This window comes from Peromyscus leucopus, chromosome 3 (genome assembly GCF_004664715.2).
Source record: "Peromyscus leucopus breed LL Stock chromosome 3, UCI_PerLeu_2.1, whole genome shotgun sequence".
In the NCBI taxonomy this organism is placed as follows: domain Eukaryota; kingdom Metazoa; phylum Chordata; class Mammalia; order Rodentia; family Cricetidae; genus Peromyscus; species Peromyscus leucopus.
The window spans coordinates 79,910,040-79,924,733 of NC_051065.1; the positions used below are offsets into that span (position 1 = coordinate 79,910,040).

Below are 14,694 nucleotides of genomic sequence, written 5' to 3' on the forward strand. Positions count from 1 at the left end.
ATATACACCAGTTCAAGTCCACCCAGGGGGTTCTCCAGCTCCACTTTGAATAGGAGAACAGTGACTTGTCACAGCTAGAGGACCTTTTGAGAGGTATCATTGGGTACTCATTGGCTTTAGATTGCATGGAGAAAATATTAAGCATTTATTTATACTAACCACATTAGTATAGGCCCTCAAGAATGGCTATTAAATGTCCAGAAGGTCAGTTACATCAGAGTGATGTTTTTAACTACTGTGTCATATTTAAACAAAGCTTGGACCAAAACCAAGCACTTTCAAATAAGACTTGATTTCATATCCACTTTGTTCTTTAATCCAGTTCTTGTAACTGATATGAAGAGCAAATCAACAACTCAGTTGTTTTTAGTAGAAATTTAATATCAATGTGTTGAACATTGACCTTAAAATTTTAAAATGCATATATCATCTCTAATTTCACTATTTACATACATTTCATGGCTCCTCAATCCCAGACAGCCACCTCAGTCTTGATACATAAATCATTCTTAACTACAAAAATGTCCATTCTTACTTCCTTCTAACATTTATTTCACTAATTCCTAGTTTACTTTGGCTAATAATATTGGTCATAATGACATTTAAAATATTACCACCTGTTGTGAGAATTTTTTCCCAGTGGAAAAGTAAGCAATGACTGCCCCTCTCCTCATAAAGTCCCATGACAAACCAAAGTTTGATTCCACCAAAGTTACATCTGGGGAATTAAGGATTTTATTTAACTTACTTGTAGGTCACAGGCAAGGTGTTATGGAAAGGAACATAGATGATTCAAAGGCAGCTGCATTGGAAAGTCCTCCTGCAGAATGAATAGTGGCTTCCTCACAGCTACACTGACAGAGACTGCTCTTACTACTCTTCTCCAGAATATGTATTCAGCTCCTGCCAAGATCACAAGGCCATATGATGGTTAAAGCAAATTGATACATAAGTGGCTGGGAGGAGTGTCTGGATACTCAGGTCAGGGTCCAATGACCCTGTAAACCATTCTTTTTATGAATTTTTTTTTTTTTGTCAAGAGCCAGCAAGCCCAGCTGTCGTAGGCATTTGTAAGCAGACACAGCTAATAGCATGAAGATGGCCCTTGTTTAGCTTGAAGGATAATACTGTACAACAACATGTTATTAAAAAAAGTTCAATCCAAAGTACAGATAGGTACATAATGTTAAACTGTAGAGCTTTGTAAGTTTCAACTAATCATTATTTTTTTAAAAGTAAATCTTGTTTTATTTTGCATTATACAGTGCAAAAAATCTACTGCCATAACCATACTCTCACTTTTTAATGAATGTAAGAAGCAGATTTGTAAATAGAGAGAAATAGCAATTACAAAACAAAACACATTTAAACTACCATTTATTCAACCCAGTAGAAATCAACTTGGGAATCCTCTTAAAATTGTCATACAGAAGTTACTGTTTGGTGAGTTTCTGAAAACTGTTTTAGTCAGAGGGTCCTCTCTCTCTTCTCCATGGATGAGCATCCCAATGACTAAATGCACAATGCCTCTATTTTTAGACACTGTGGTTGTCCTCCTTTTCCCTGGCACAGAGTTAGGGGGCTCCCCTCACTCAGGAAGAGGGAATTTGAGGGCACCATGCAGCAAACATGCTGGCCTAAAGCATGAGAACCAAATCTCATCTCCAAAGTTGCTTCCCAGTAAGCTCGAAAAGCAGATGGCAATTTGCCAGTATAATGTACACACAAGATTTACTTGCTACTTTGTACCACTGAAGAGATGAGTTTTTTTTTTCTTAAATGATTAAAAGAGAGGGAAAATCCAAGTGGTATACATGGGACAGGAGACTTACTGTTGAGTCCAGTGTTGACAGGCTAGAATGAAAGCACCTACCTATCCTCATTCCCCGAATACTTGTGCAGATGTCTTGTCATCTGGGGATTTAACAAGAGACAGTGTCTGTTCCCTGAGAGTTCCATAAGGAACAGAACACTTGATTTTGAAGGGTAACCCTCTGAAGCCCGTACTTAAAACTAGTTTGCAATTGCCTGCAACTGGAGGCAGATGACCTGAAAAATTTGACAAGAACCTTCCCTCCTATAAAGAGATCAAGTTGTAGACTAACATGATAAACTGATATTCCCAAGAACAGGCTATGTTTTGTCTTCTGGTCTAATTTTAGGCTACACTTGAGTGCAGAAAAGCATCTGGAATTTTTTTTAATGTTGTTGTTTTGTTTTGAGAAATGAGTTGAACTGATTCAGGCTAGGAATGTCGTGTTGTCCTGTAAAACAAAGGAACATATATTAGAATGTCTCCCAAATTTCCTTTGTCTTCTCTTCCAGAGCATCCTCTGGTATTTGTCTCTCATTTATTCCTCCTCTCCTTGAAATGAACCATGAAGAAAGGAGAGGTCCGTGACACTAGTTGATCTTACCCACAAAGACCTGAGTTCCTGTGCTTTGTTCTGCTTCATTAGCAACTATGAAAGGGAATCTATTAGAATATCTGCTCTGACCAATTCGTCTCTAGATGACTAATATACTGTAACTTGAATGAATTTTCCTGTATCTAACCTGGTTTATCTTATTATTCCTGTTCCTGACCCACTATCAAAAAGTAAGTCTCTGTAGTAAACATTGAAATTCACATATCAGTGAAATTGGCCAAATTCTAATGATTATATAACTCAAGAGAGTTTTAGACTCTGTGGGTTGAACTTCCAATATCTTCCAATATTTACTTTAATCATTCCCTTGGAGTCTTTTCCTAAAATCTATTATCATTCCACAGTATATTTCATAGTCTAGATAGGAAGAAGACAGGATAAATACAGGGTATATTTCTCATGTAAATAAGGTTACCATATGGAATTCCTGGATTAGGACAGCCAAACTGGGAAATTAAGTTCATATAATTTACAGAAAAATGAACACAGAAAGGACAATAAAATACAACACAGTAAAACTTACAAAGCAACTCTGAAAGCCATAGTGTCTTTAGCCTGTCTTTATCTCCACAACTAGAAACTAAAACAAAAGCAGGTGTCCCCAGAGCATGATAGATAGAAATGGAAGCATACAGTTATGGAACATTTTCCCTTCAGCTGTTGAGAAATGGACCCATAGATGCTTCTAGAAATTGCAGGCAGTAGAGCCTACATCTCTGCCTGCCCCACCACCGCTCTGCGAGGTGATCCCATCTCGTATGTTGCAGGTGCTTAGTGGCATCATCTTTTTTAACACCCTGCAGTCTATCCTTTTGCTCCTGGTTAATATCTGTGCTTGTGAATTATAGGACTCTGTTGCTGCTAATTCACCTGAATTTCCCAGGTCTCGCATTCTCAAATTGTCAGCTTCATTCATTACTTGTGCTGGAGGCACATGACGCTGCAAGTCCCTTTAGAAGCCAATAAATGTATCATTCAAAACAATGAATCCACAATAAAGCAAAGTTTATCATGGAGGTCTGATATTATACCCTTAGTTTGATATGAGAAATGCATCAGCCTTATTACATAGCAGTAAAGTTCATTTGGATCTTCCATTTTCAAGATCATATTATGTATCCAGGGAGGAGGGGAAAAAAGGATGGGGGTGGGAAGAGAATTTGGACTTATGACTTAATGCCTATGGTGCAAGAATTCCCCACCTTTTCATCTTTTGTGACCCTTGAAGATTCAGCATGACTGGGATGTTTTATAGGTAATAAAATTTATGTTTAAGTCTTATGGTTGCCTTAGCAAAGATCACAGTGAGTTTACATGGTTATTGTCATTTTGATGATGTCATTAACCAAGATGGTGACCAAGTCTATGGCTGTATTGATGGCATCACTAGTTTAGATGGCAACCAATTTATATAGTTGCTTCTATTTTGATGAAATGACCAGACAAATGATGACAAAGTTACATGGTTACTTTCTGCCTGTGGTGTGTTCAACTTCATGAAAAAGTAAGCCCATTCCCTGTAAGAAAGTGAGTCTCCATGTAATTTGCACATCTCATAGATTAAGTGTTGTTTACAACAACAACACAGCACACAGTTAACTTAGCATGGATATAACAGGAGACATTTTCCTCAGTTAAATTGATCCAATATATCAAAGCAAAGAAACAGAAGGAATTCCACGATCTCAAAGCAGGGAAGGGAATCCCATATATCTTATCACAAACTGTGATTGTGAACTCTAAATGATGGAGTGAGGATCTCATTTAGCTCTCCCACCACATCTCCAAGGTCTGTGCTGTTGCTGCAAAAGAAGCCCATGAAATAAATAGGATGAATATATTGTAGTACCCAGTACCCATAGGTGGTGCTATTGCTCTGGGAGTATATGGAGGAATTGGGAAGGAGACATTGGTAAGATTTGGTGTGGACTATGATCAGACAAATCTGTGATTCTCCGTGTTCTCAGAAACTTAAGTCCCATAAAAACCAACTCATTAGATATAGTTAATGATGGTTTCAAACCTTAGTAGCCATTGGTGGTGCTTTTAAACAGTCAGAAAAGCAACTGACTGGATCCAATGTGGTCTAGAACCTAATCACACCAAACTTCTCTGTTTCCCTCCCTTCTTCCAAATCTGATCCAGCACCCCTGCCCCGATTTTTTTCTGAAGGAACTCCAGTGAAAATGGAAATAAGGGAGAATACTATTCCCAGAGAGAGCAGAGAGTTCATTATAGCATCATTTAGCTCTTTAACTCATGGATCAGTCAGCAAGAGATAAACAGAGAAAGAATTCAAGAAAGGGAGGCATTTTAAGAAAGAGGCTCCTGAATCTTGGTCTGGTGTTTGGCTGTGGATCTCTGCATCTGCTTTCATCAGTTACTGGAGAAAGGCTCTATGATGACAGTTAGGGTATTGACTGATCTAATTACTGAAGTAAGCCAGTTCAGGCATCCTCTCCACTATTGCTGTGGTCATCCTTGCGGATTACTGGGAACTTCCCTAGCACCAGGTTTCTCCCTATCCCCATGATGTCTTCCTCTATCATGGTATCTCTTTCATTGCTCTCCCACTCCATTGATCTTCCAGCTCGACCTTCCCCTTCCCTTATGTCCTCATTCCCCATCCCCTACCTTCTATTGCCCCTCCTTACCCTTAGTTTACTCAGGAGATCTCATTTATTTCCTCTTCCCAGGGAGATCCATGCATCCCTATTAGGGTCCTCCTAGTTACCTAGTTTCTCTGGAGCTGTGGGTTGTAGTCTGGTTGTCCTTTGCTTTACATCTAGTATTCACTTATGAGTGAGTACATACCATGTTTGTATGTTCTGTATCTGTTACCTCACTCAGGATGATGTTTTCTAGTTTCACTCATTTGCCTGTAAATTTCATGATGGTTATTGGTTGTTTTTTTTTTTTTTTTTTTTACTGCTGAGTAGTACTCCATTGTGTATATACACCACCTTTTCTTAATCCATTCTTCAGTTGAGGGGCATCTAGTTTGTTTCCAGGTTCTGGCTATTACGAATAATGCTGCTATGAACATAGTTGAGTATGTGTCCTTATGGTATGTATGATTGAACATTCCTTGGGTATATGCCCAAAAGTGGTATAGCTGGATCTTGACGTAGATGGATTCCCAATTTTCTGAAAAACTGCTGTACTGATTTCCAAAGTGACTATATAAATTTGGACTCCCACCAACAGTGGAGAAGTGTTCCCCTTGCTCCATATGCCCCCCAACATAAGCTGTTATCAATGTTTTTTTTTTATCTTATCTAGGAGTCCAGTGGAAGAGAGAGAAGAGGGATTCTATGAGCAAGGGGCATCAAGATCATGATGGGGAAACCTAGAGACAACCAAACCAAACTAGTGGGAATTCATGAAATTTAGACCAACACCTGTGGAGCCTCCATGGGACTGGACTAGGCATGAACTGGCCTTTTAGAGCCTACTACCTATTGGGGGGGGGACACCTAACACAGCCTTTAGGCAGAGGAAGGGCTTGGACATGCCTCTACTGAATGTACCAGGCTCTGGTGACTCCCCATGGAAGGCCTTACTTTCTTGTAGGAGGGAATGAGGGGTTTTTTTTTTTTTTTTTTTGAGTGGGGAGGCTGAAGGGACTGGAGGAGGGAAGAGGGGGAATCTGTGATTGGTATGTAAAATGAATAAAAAAATTCTTAATACAAAAAAGGAAGAGGTTATTTCTTTCAGGTAGGCAGTTCCCTGCAAGCGGGTCATAATTCCAAGGCAAGAAAGATAAAAGTAGTTATCTGTTTTGTCTTCAGAGTTACTTCTGTAATATCCCAAGGGGTCACCAAATATGTTAACAGAATTTGGATGTGTGTCCCATATTTGTCCTTGCTGAAACTGGAGAAATCGGGATGTGTTTATGTCTTATTAAGAAAGGAATAATTCTTCCTCCTCCTCCTCTTCCTCCCCACCTTCCTCCTCCTCTTCATCTACCTCATTTTCAGCCTCCTGCTCCCCATTCTCCTCATTAGCATTCCCGTTGGCAGGTGCGTCTCTTCCATTCTCTGCTCCTCACAACTTCTTCTTCTCCTTCAAGTCCTTGGTGGTGACTCGGAGCTGGTGTCCACGGCCGCGTCTGACATGGTGGGGCACGCGGTGATGCGCTGCAGCGAGGGGGGGGGAACCGAGTTCGAGGACTCTGGGAGGAGGCTGCCGGAGTCTGCCGCGGAGGAGGAGGAGGAGGCGGGCGGCGAAGGCGGCTGCAGCGAGCGCGGAGCAGGGCCGGGAACATGCAAAGATGGCTTTTCGGAGCAGCCAGTGGGGGACTCACGCGGCGCCGAGCCTTTAATATAGATTAGTGGCGTGCTCGCGCCTCGGCGACGCGATTGCCGAGCGCGGAGCGGGCGTCTTCCATTGGCCCGATTCCGAACAATGGGCAATCTTATTCGAGCATTCCAGTAACTTTTTTGTGTATGTACCTAGCTGTACTATAAGTAGTTGGTTTGTATGAGATGGTTAAAAAGGCCAAAGATAAAAGGTTTCTTTTTTTCCTTTTTTTTGTCTATGAAGTTGCTGTTTATTTTTTTTGGCCTGTTGATGTATGTGTGAAACAACGTCCAACAATAAACCGGGGTTTTATTTTGCTGAAAAAAAAAAAAAAAAAAAAGAAAGAATAATTAATGAAGTCTTATTAATAAAGGAATTTAAGAGCAGACTCAAAGGAAGCTGATGACTATTTTGTTAAAGTTTAAAAACAATAATCTAGGACAGCAAGTTGTAATGTCAGCAGTTGTATGAAGGAGGAGGAGAGTGCTAGGGAAAAGTGGTGAGGGAGCATGCCATTTATGCTGACATGAAGGATGAATGTTGAGCAGACAAGTGATGAGGAGGGAATGTTTAATGAAAAGGTAAGAAATCCCAGTGTCAAAGTTATTTGGTAGAAAGCAGCAAAATAAATAGATAGTTAGTTAGTTAGATAGATAGATAGATAGATAGATAGATAGATAGATAGATAGATGAAGGAAGGAAGGAAAAAAGGAAGGAAGGAAGGAAGGAAGGAAGGAAGGAAGGAAGGAAGGAAGGAAGGAAGTGGAGAAAAAGTAAAAGTTGAACTTTCTGACTCAGAATGAAGGACAACTGAGCTAACCTCATGGTTGTCCAACTTGTAGAAATTGCCACTTCCTGGCATTCTTTTATTAGAGTTTTAAGGTTTTCCATAAAATGATCTTTTACCCTGTGGTTGAAATATTCTATTCTATGTCTGGTGAATCTGTTGACTAGAAATGTTTCCATGATTTTTGTAAGCCAATTTGTTACTGCTGTATGAAAAAAATTAATCCTTTCTAAAAGTTGATTTTGTATCCTGTCATTTGTTGAAAAATTTAATCATATCTAATTTTTTGATGGAGTCTTTGGAATCTCATGTATAATATTAAAATATCTACAAATTGCAGTAATTTGACTTCTTTTTTACTTGTATTCATTTGATTCCCTTCTCTTGTCTTACTGCCCTAACTAGGGCTTCATGTTTTCTATTGAAAAAGAATAGGCATAGCGAACAGCCATGTCATATTCCTGATTTTAAAGGAATTGCTTCAACGTTTTGTTTACTTAGGATAATGTTAGTGGAGGATTTGTTATGTATAGCCTGTATTACATTAACATGTTCCTCCAAATCCTATTCTCTATAGGCACTTTTGTCATGAAGACTTGTTAGATTTTTGTCAAAGTTTTTATTTTTCAGCATCTATTGTGATGATCATTTGATTTATATTTTGAGTCCATTTATATGATTAATTTCATTTATGGGCTTACATATGTTGAAATATCTCTGGATCTCTAGAATAAAGCCAACTTGATCATGATGGACAACTTTTTGAAGAATACCTGTATTCCATAAGATTTGTAAGTATTTTGTTGAGAATGTTTGCACTTATTTTAGTTAGAAGTCCTTAATTACTGTTTTAATCCCCCTAGTTCTTAAGGGTCTACTTAACACCTTTCCTTGATTTAAATTTGGTGCTTGAGATATATCTAGAAACTGAACTATTCCCTTTGGATTTTTCATTTTAATATACTTGAAGTTTTTAAAGTTTACTTTATGATTTTCTGAATTTATGGTGTCTATTGTAATGGCTATTTATTCATTTTGCATTTTATTACCTTAGGTCTTCCTTTTCTTTCTTGGGGGGTGGGTAATTCACTTATGAGTTTGCCAATCTTTTCTCTATTTTGAAAGAATTAGCTTCTAGGTTCATTGAATCTTTGTATTATTTGAATTTTTTGTTTTGATTTAATTTTCTTTTCGTTTTAAAAGTTCTTTCCATCTTTTGTTTTCAGATTTGGTTTGTTCTCATGTTTCTAAACTCTAGAAGATCATTTCTAGTTCATCTCCTTATGTTTCCTCTGACTTTTTAAATGCAGGGACTTTGTGTTGTAAAGTTTCCTCTCAGGATTGCTTTTAACATCTAAATGTGTTTTTGTCCATTTCTGGAGATTTTTGTTACCATTTGTATCTTTTTTGTCTCCTTTATTTCCTCCTTGGTCCTATAATCTGCTGCTGGTGGTACATTGTATAATCTCTGTGAGATTTTATAAGATCAAGATATTCTTTTGCAATTGATTAAGCTCTTTTGCATTGTATAATCCACTTGCTTTTGATGCACCTTTGAATGAAAGTAGGGTAAAGTGAAATGAATTGTATCAATTTTTTCAGTGAAATTTATTTATGCATTTTTATAACCACTTATTTCCTAAGTGTAGAAAGCTACCATAGTCTAATCTCCTCAAAATTTTACCCCCAAAAGGTCCATTATTTACAACAAACTCATAAAATTTGGAATTGTCCCTTTATTAACAATGAAGTGTGAGGTTTTTGTTTGTTTGTTTTTTATTTATTTATTTTTTCATTTTATGTACCAACCACAGTTCCCCCTCCCTCTACTCTTCTGCTCTCTGCACACCACCCTGCAGTCACTCCTCACAGAGGGTAAAGCCTCCCAAGGGGAGTCAACAAAGCCTGGCATATCAAATTGAGGCAGGACCAAGCCCCTCCCCACAGCATCAAGGCTGAGCAAGGTATTCCATCATAGGGAATGGGCTCTAGGAATAAATCCTGATCGTACTGCCTGGGGCCCCACAAACAGACCAAGCCACACAATTGTCACCCACATTCAAAGGTCCTAGTTTGGTCCCATGCAGGCTCCCCAGCTATCAACCCAGAGTCCTTATGCTCCCACTGGCTTGGGTCAACTGTCTCTGTTGGTTTCCCTGTCATGATCTTGACCTCCTCATACTTACTCATAAAATCCCTCTTCCCTCTCTCCAACTGGACTCCAGAAGCTCAGCCTAATGCTTGGCTGTGGATGTGACACGAATTCTAATTGGTCTTTTAATAAAAAACTTGGAGACAGATATTGGGGTAAATGCTGAAAGCTCAGAGAGACAAAGGAACACACCACTGCTACGTCTTACTTCTAGGATTTCTCAACCTGAAAAGGCTTTAGTTCCTGTCTCCTCAGGCCTTATATACCTTTCTCTGCCCTGCCATATTAATTCCTTCTTAGTTCTGGGATTAAAGGTATGTGTGCTTCCCAAGCAAAAGCATGATATCTCAAGTGCTTGGATTAAAAGTGTGTACCACCACTTCCTGGCTCCTTTTCTCTCCTAGACTGAGTCAATCTCATGTAGTTCAGGGTGACTTTGAACTCACAGAGATCCAGATGGATATCTGCCTCTCAAGTGCTAGAAATAAAGGTGTGTGCCACCACTGCTTGGCTTCTATGTTTAATCTAGTGGCTTGTTCTGTCCTATGATCTTCAGGAAAATTTTATTAAAATATATAATATATGACTATGTGTGGATCTCTGCATTTGCTTCCATCAGTTACAGGATAAAAGTTCGATGATGACAATTAGGGTTACCAATCTGATTACAGGAGAAGGTCAGTTCAGGCATCCTCTCCAGTATTGCTAGCAGTCATAGCTGGGGTCATCTATGTGGATTCCTGGGGATTTTCCTAACACCACGTTTCTCCCTAACCCCATAATGGCTCCTTCTATCAAGATATGTCTTTCATTGTTCTCCCTTTCCATCCCTCTCCCATTTTGACCATCTACTTTCCTCATGTCCCATGCCCATCCCTTCCCCCATCCATTTATGTAGGAGATTGTATCTATTTCCCCTTCCTAGGGTGATTCATGCCTGTCCCTCCTAGGGTCCTCCTAGTTACCTAGTTTCTCCAAGTCTGTGGATTGTGTATATTTAATCAATGTATAAATCCCATTAAACTGATGAAATGAAGAACAGAGAGGCAATATTTGGAGAAGTCTCTTCCTTTCTAACTGAGTTTAATCTCATCCACTGCAAACTAATAGTACTGGACTAGATGTTCCCATGGATATTTGGAGATCAAAGTTTCGTGATTTCTTTTTCTTCTTGAATAGCTATTGTGTGTTACAGAAAACTCTCCTCATGCAGATCTCTCTGAGAATAAGAATCAGGGTTTTGACAAAATGAAAGAGATGCTCTAAAAATTGTCAATAAAAAGGGACATTTCATTAACCTAATAATAAACTCTGATGCTACTGATTTTTGCTTCTTGCCTCCTTTTATCATTTATCAAGTGGCAGGAAAGATCACAATTAAATTAAGGATGCCCATCACTTAATGTTAGCTTCAGCTGATAACTTTGCAATTTTAGACACAGCCAGTAAATGGCATATTCTTTCCCTGTGATTCATGTGTTAACTAGAAGAACCAGAATTTCCATGAGGAATAATAAATAAGCTGATCAAATCAATTTCCTCCTCTTGGTGACAAGAGTTCTTATCAAAATTTTTAGTTAATTAAAATATTGCTGTTTTATCTAGAATTGGGACAATGTCTTGAAACACCATAAATATAGCACATTATAAATAAAATTTAGAAAAATTTAATTTTCTGAATCCTGAACTCTGTTGTAACAACTTGCATCTCATGCGTGCTGCTGTGGTTTTTCTTTAATCACTGTGTCTTCTGGAAGCAATTCTTTTCAACCATGCAGGGTACATGTATTTTGATTCCCTTTAAAAAACAAAACAAAAAACAAAAAAAACCCTTGAAATTAGTTTACTAGCTAGTGGTTTTCCATAGTGTGTTTTCATACATCCTTATTCTTTGGTAACACACTTCTTACCCATTTTGTTCCCCCATCCCCTGATCCACATGACCTAGCTATAATCGTCTGTATGACTACTCCCCATTTATTTTTTACATCACATTTGTTCTATTGTCTTTTATAGTTATATTTATTAGTAGGTTGCCATATGGCTTTCGTGTATATCCATTATTTAGGTTAACCCTATTTCTCATCACCTGACCTACCACTCCCATCTTCCAATGTACCTCCTTGCTTACATTTTTCCACATCTAATATTCTTCTGCTATACTTTTGTTCTACCTATATCATCTGTCTAGTGAAACATGTCACATTTAATGTCCCTTCCCAATTTCCCACCTTCCCCTTGAGTTAGAAGTGAAACACAGAAATTAAAACTAGGATTCACAAAAGAGACAGAACTACATCACAAATAACTCTAGATAGTCAAAACAATCCCACATTAAAAAATTGCTTGAGTTATTAGCATCTCTGATTTCTAATTATAATAAGCAATAAAAACACATGGTACTGAAAATAAAACAGATACATTGATCAATGGAATAAAATTAAGGACTCATATGGAAGCCCACATCCTATAGCAGCCAGATTTTCTAAAAAGACACATTGGAGAACAGATAGCATCTTTAACAATTAGTGCTGGCAAGACTGGATACCTAACATGAAGAACAGTGAAACTAGATCTTTATCTCTCACTCTTCATAAAACTCAACTCCAAGTGAATCAAGGTCATTTTCCAGAAGAAAAATTAAAGTCACCTGAACTTTCACCATAGGTAAGTATTTTCTGACTAAGAACCTAACATCACATAGAATAAGATGAACTGAGAGATTAGCACTCTTAAATTCAACAGCTTCTGTATTCAAGAGTTGCAGCCTTTCTTTCCTGCTGTATTTTCACTCTCTGCCCACTCAGGACAACACTATAGATGAGTTATGGATTATCAGTAAACAACTCTGAGGGCAAGACAAAAGAAGTACATGAATCATTAGATTATCCAGGAAGAATCCTCTTGCAGTCCCAGGACAGAATTATCGCAGGAAATGCATGTAGAAAGAACCACCTGGAAGGCAAAGCTGCCAACTCCAATAAACCTACCAGCTGTAACTTTCAGTTGTTACAAGGAGCATGTATCAAAACTGTTTTCACTAGGAAGTGTGGAGAGCCAGCTTTCATTGCACCCCAGTGTGAAATGATTCCAATTGAACGGGTGTGCCAAAGAATTCAACTGGTTCTTAAAAGAAATCCTTCTGGAAAGGAAGAATGAAAGTTTTACTCACTGAAAATACAGACACTCTTTTAAGGAAGATGCCAGCAATGATCCACAGTGGTCTCGGAGTATGAGTCATGTTGTCCAGTACTTTTGAAATATTGGAGAACTCCTGACTGCTCCAGAACTGTACACTGGCTGATATGAAGATTAAATTTGGTGTTGATGTAACTACTAACAAAGAGATTGTTCTTGTAGAACCTATTGATAATGATTCCTTGAGATTCTACTTATCAGAACTGAGACAGCAGAATGACAGTCAGTCTTATCATGACCTCAAAGCAGTGATACTGGAGGGACTCCAGATGATAAAGATAAACTTTGAGTGGGTTGCAGAGAGAGTTGCTTCTGAAATAAGTCATTGTATAGTCATAGTATTGATGAGTTCAACTTCTTATCTTGGTCACTGTGAAAAATACAATGAGGTTTGCAGAAATTTTGGGAACCCAGGTAAACCTTGAGTAACAATTGCCCACAGAGAACCTGATGAAAACCTAGAGGATTAAAGCAGAATATTAAGAAGATGACATTCCTGTTGTATTTGTGGCAGTGGCTGGCAGAAATAATTGCTTGAGCTCCATGATGCCTACATACCCAGTTATCAGCTGATCTCCATTCACACCAGACTGGGGTGATCAGAATATGTGATCATCTTTTCAATCACCTGTTGTCTTAGATGTTCAATATACTTTCCCCAAAATTATCAGCTTAGTTGCCTGCACTGATATTTGGGTTAGACAACTATTTGGTATGACCTGAACAGCAAGCAAGCATGTTGAATGAGTAGCTGTCCTTAGAGCAGGCTGACAAGAAAATCAGAGAATATAGCTTATAAGAGATTAATTTTTAATTTTTAGAAGAAAAGTTACAGATTCCTAGTATGGATATAAAAACAAATCAAGCAAGATGATTTTTCCACCAGAGAACACAAATTAAACTTACAAACGAACAAATACTTCTTTAGATTTGGGGGTTGACACTTGTCCATTGGTATTTGTTGTTATTGAGTTTTAGATCTCATGGTAGTATGTGCCTGTAATTCCAGCACTCGAGAGGCAGAGACAGCAGGATCCCATTAAGTTCAAGGCCACCCTGGGCTATGTAGTGAGAACCTGTATAAAACAAATCTTTATAGGTAGTAAGATTAGTATAACACTGTTCAATTATATTTCATTCCCTGTATGGCCATTTTTAGGTATGTAACACTAAAGAAGAAATACCATTTATGAGGCTGGAGTTGTGTCTCAGCAGTTTAAGTAAGTACTTCTCTCTTGCAAAGGAGTAGAGTTTGGTTCTCTGTAAGAATGTTGTGTGTCTCTACTCCTAATTCAGGGAATCCAATGCCTCTTGCTTCCTTATGAACCTGCAGTCACATAAAAATACACAGACATAGACACACCCATATACACTTAATTTAAAAGAAAAATAACTTTTGTTTGAAACAAGGTATCATTTCTAAATGCTAATCATGGCCGGCCATAAAGCTGTATTTACTATTTGATCTTCTATAGCTCAAGTTTGAAAATGGAAATGCTTATATTGTATATGGTAAAAGCAAAGTATTCCTCTCATCTCTTATCACATTGCGTATAAATTCTCAGTCCTTATCTAAGAAAATGTTATTACATGAATCTTTAAAAAAAATTTCTGGTCAGCAAAAACACCATCAACTGAATAAAAAGCCAGCCTCAGAATGGTAAAAAAAACTTTTTGACAGCTATATATCTAAAATAGGCTTAAAGTCTGGTATATACAAAGAACTCAATGCAAACTAAATAATCAGACACACAACTCAACTCAAGAATGACCTAGGAACTGAATAGCAATGTGCTTTCAAATGCAAAACATAAATAGCTAAGAAA

The 14,694-nt window shown here is 38.1% G+C and overlaps 1 pseudogene; it reads left to right on the top strand.

Moving 5' to 3' along the window:
- Nucleotides 1–12,490: 12,490 nt before the first annotated feature.
- On the top strand, nucleotides 12,491–13,667 carry LOC114706786 (annotated as a pseudogene).
- The last annotated feature ends 1,027 nt before the right edge of the window (nucleotides 13,668–14,694 follow it).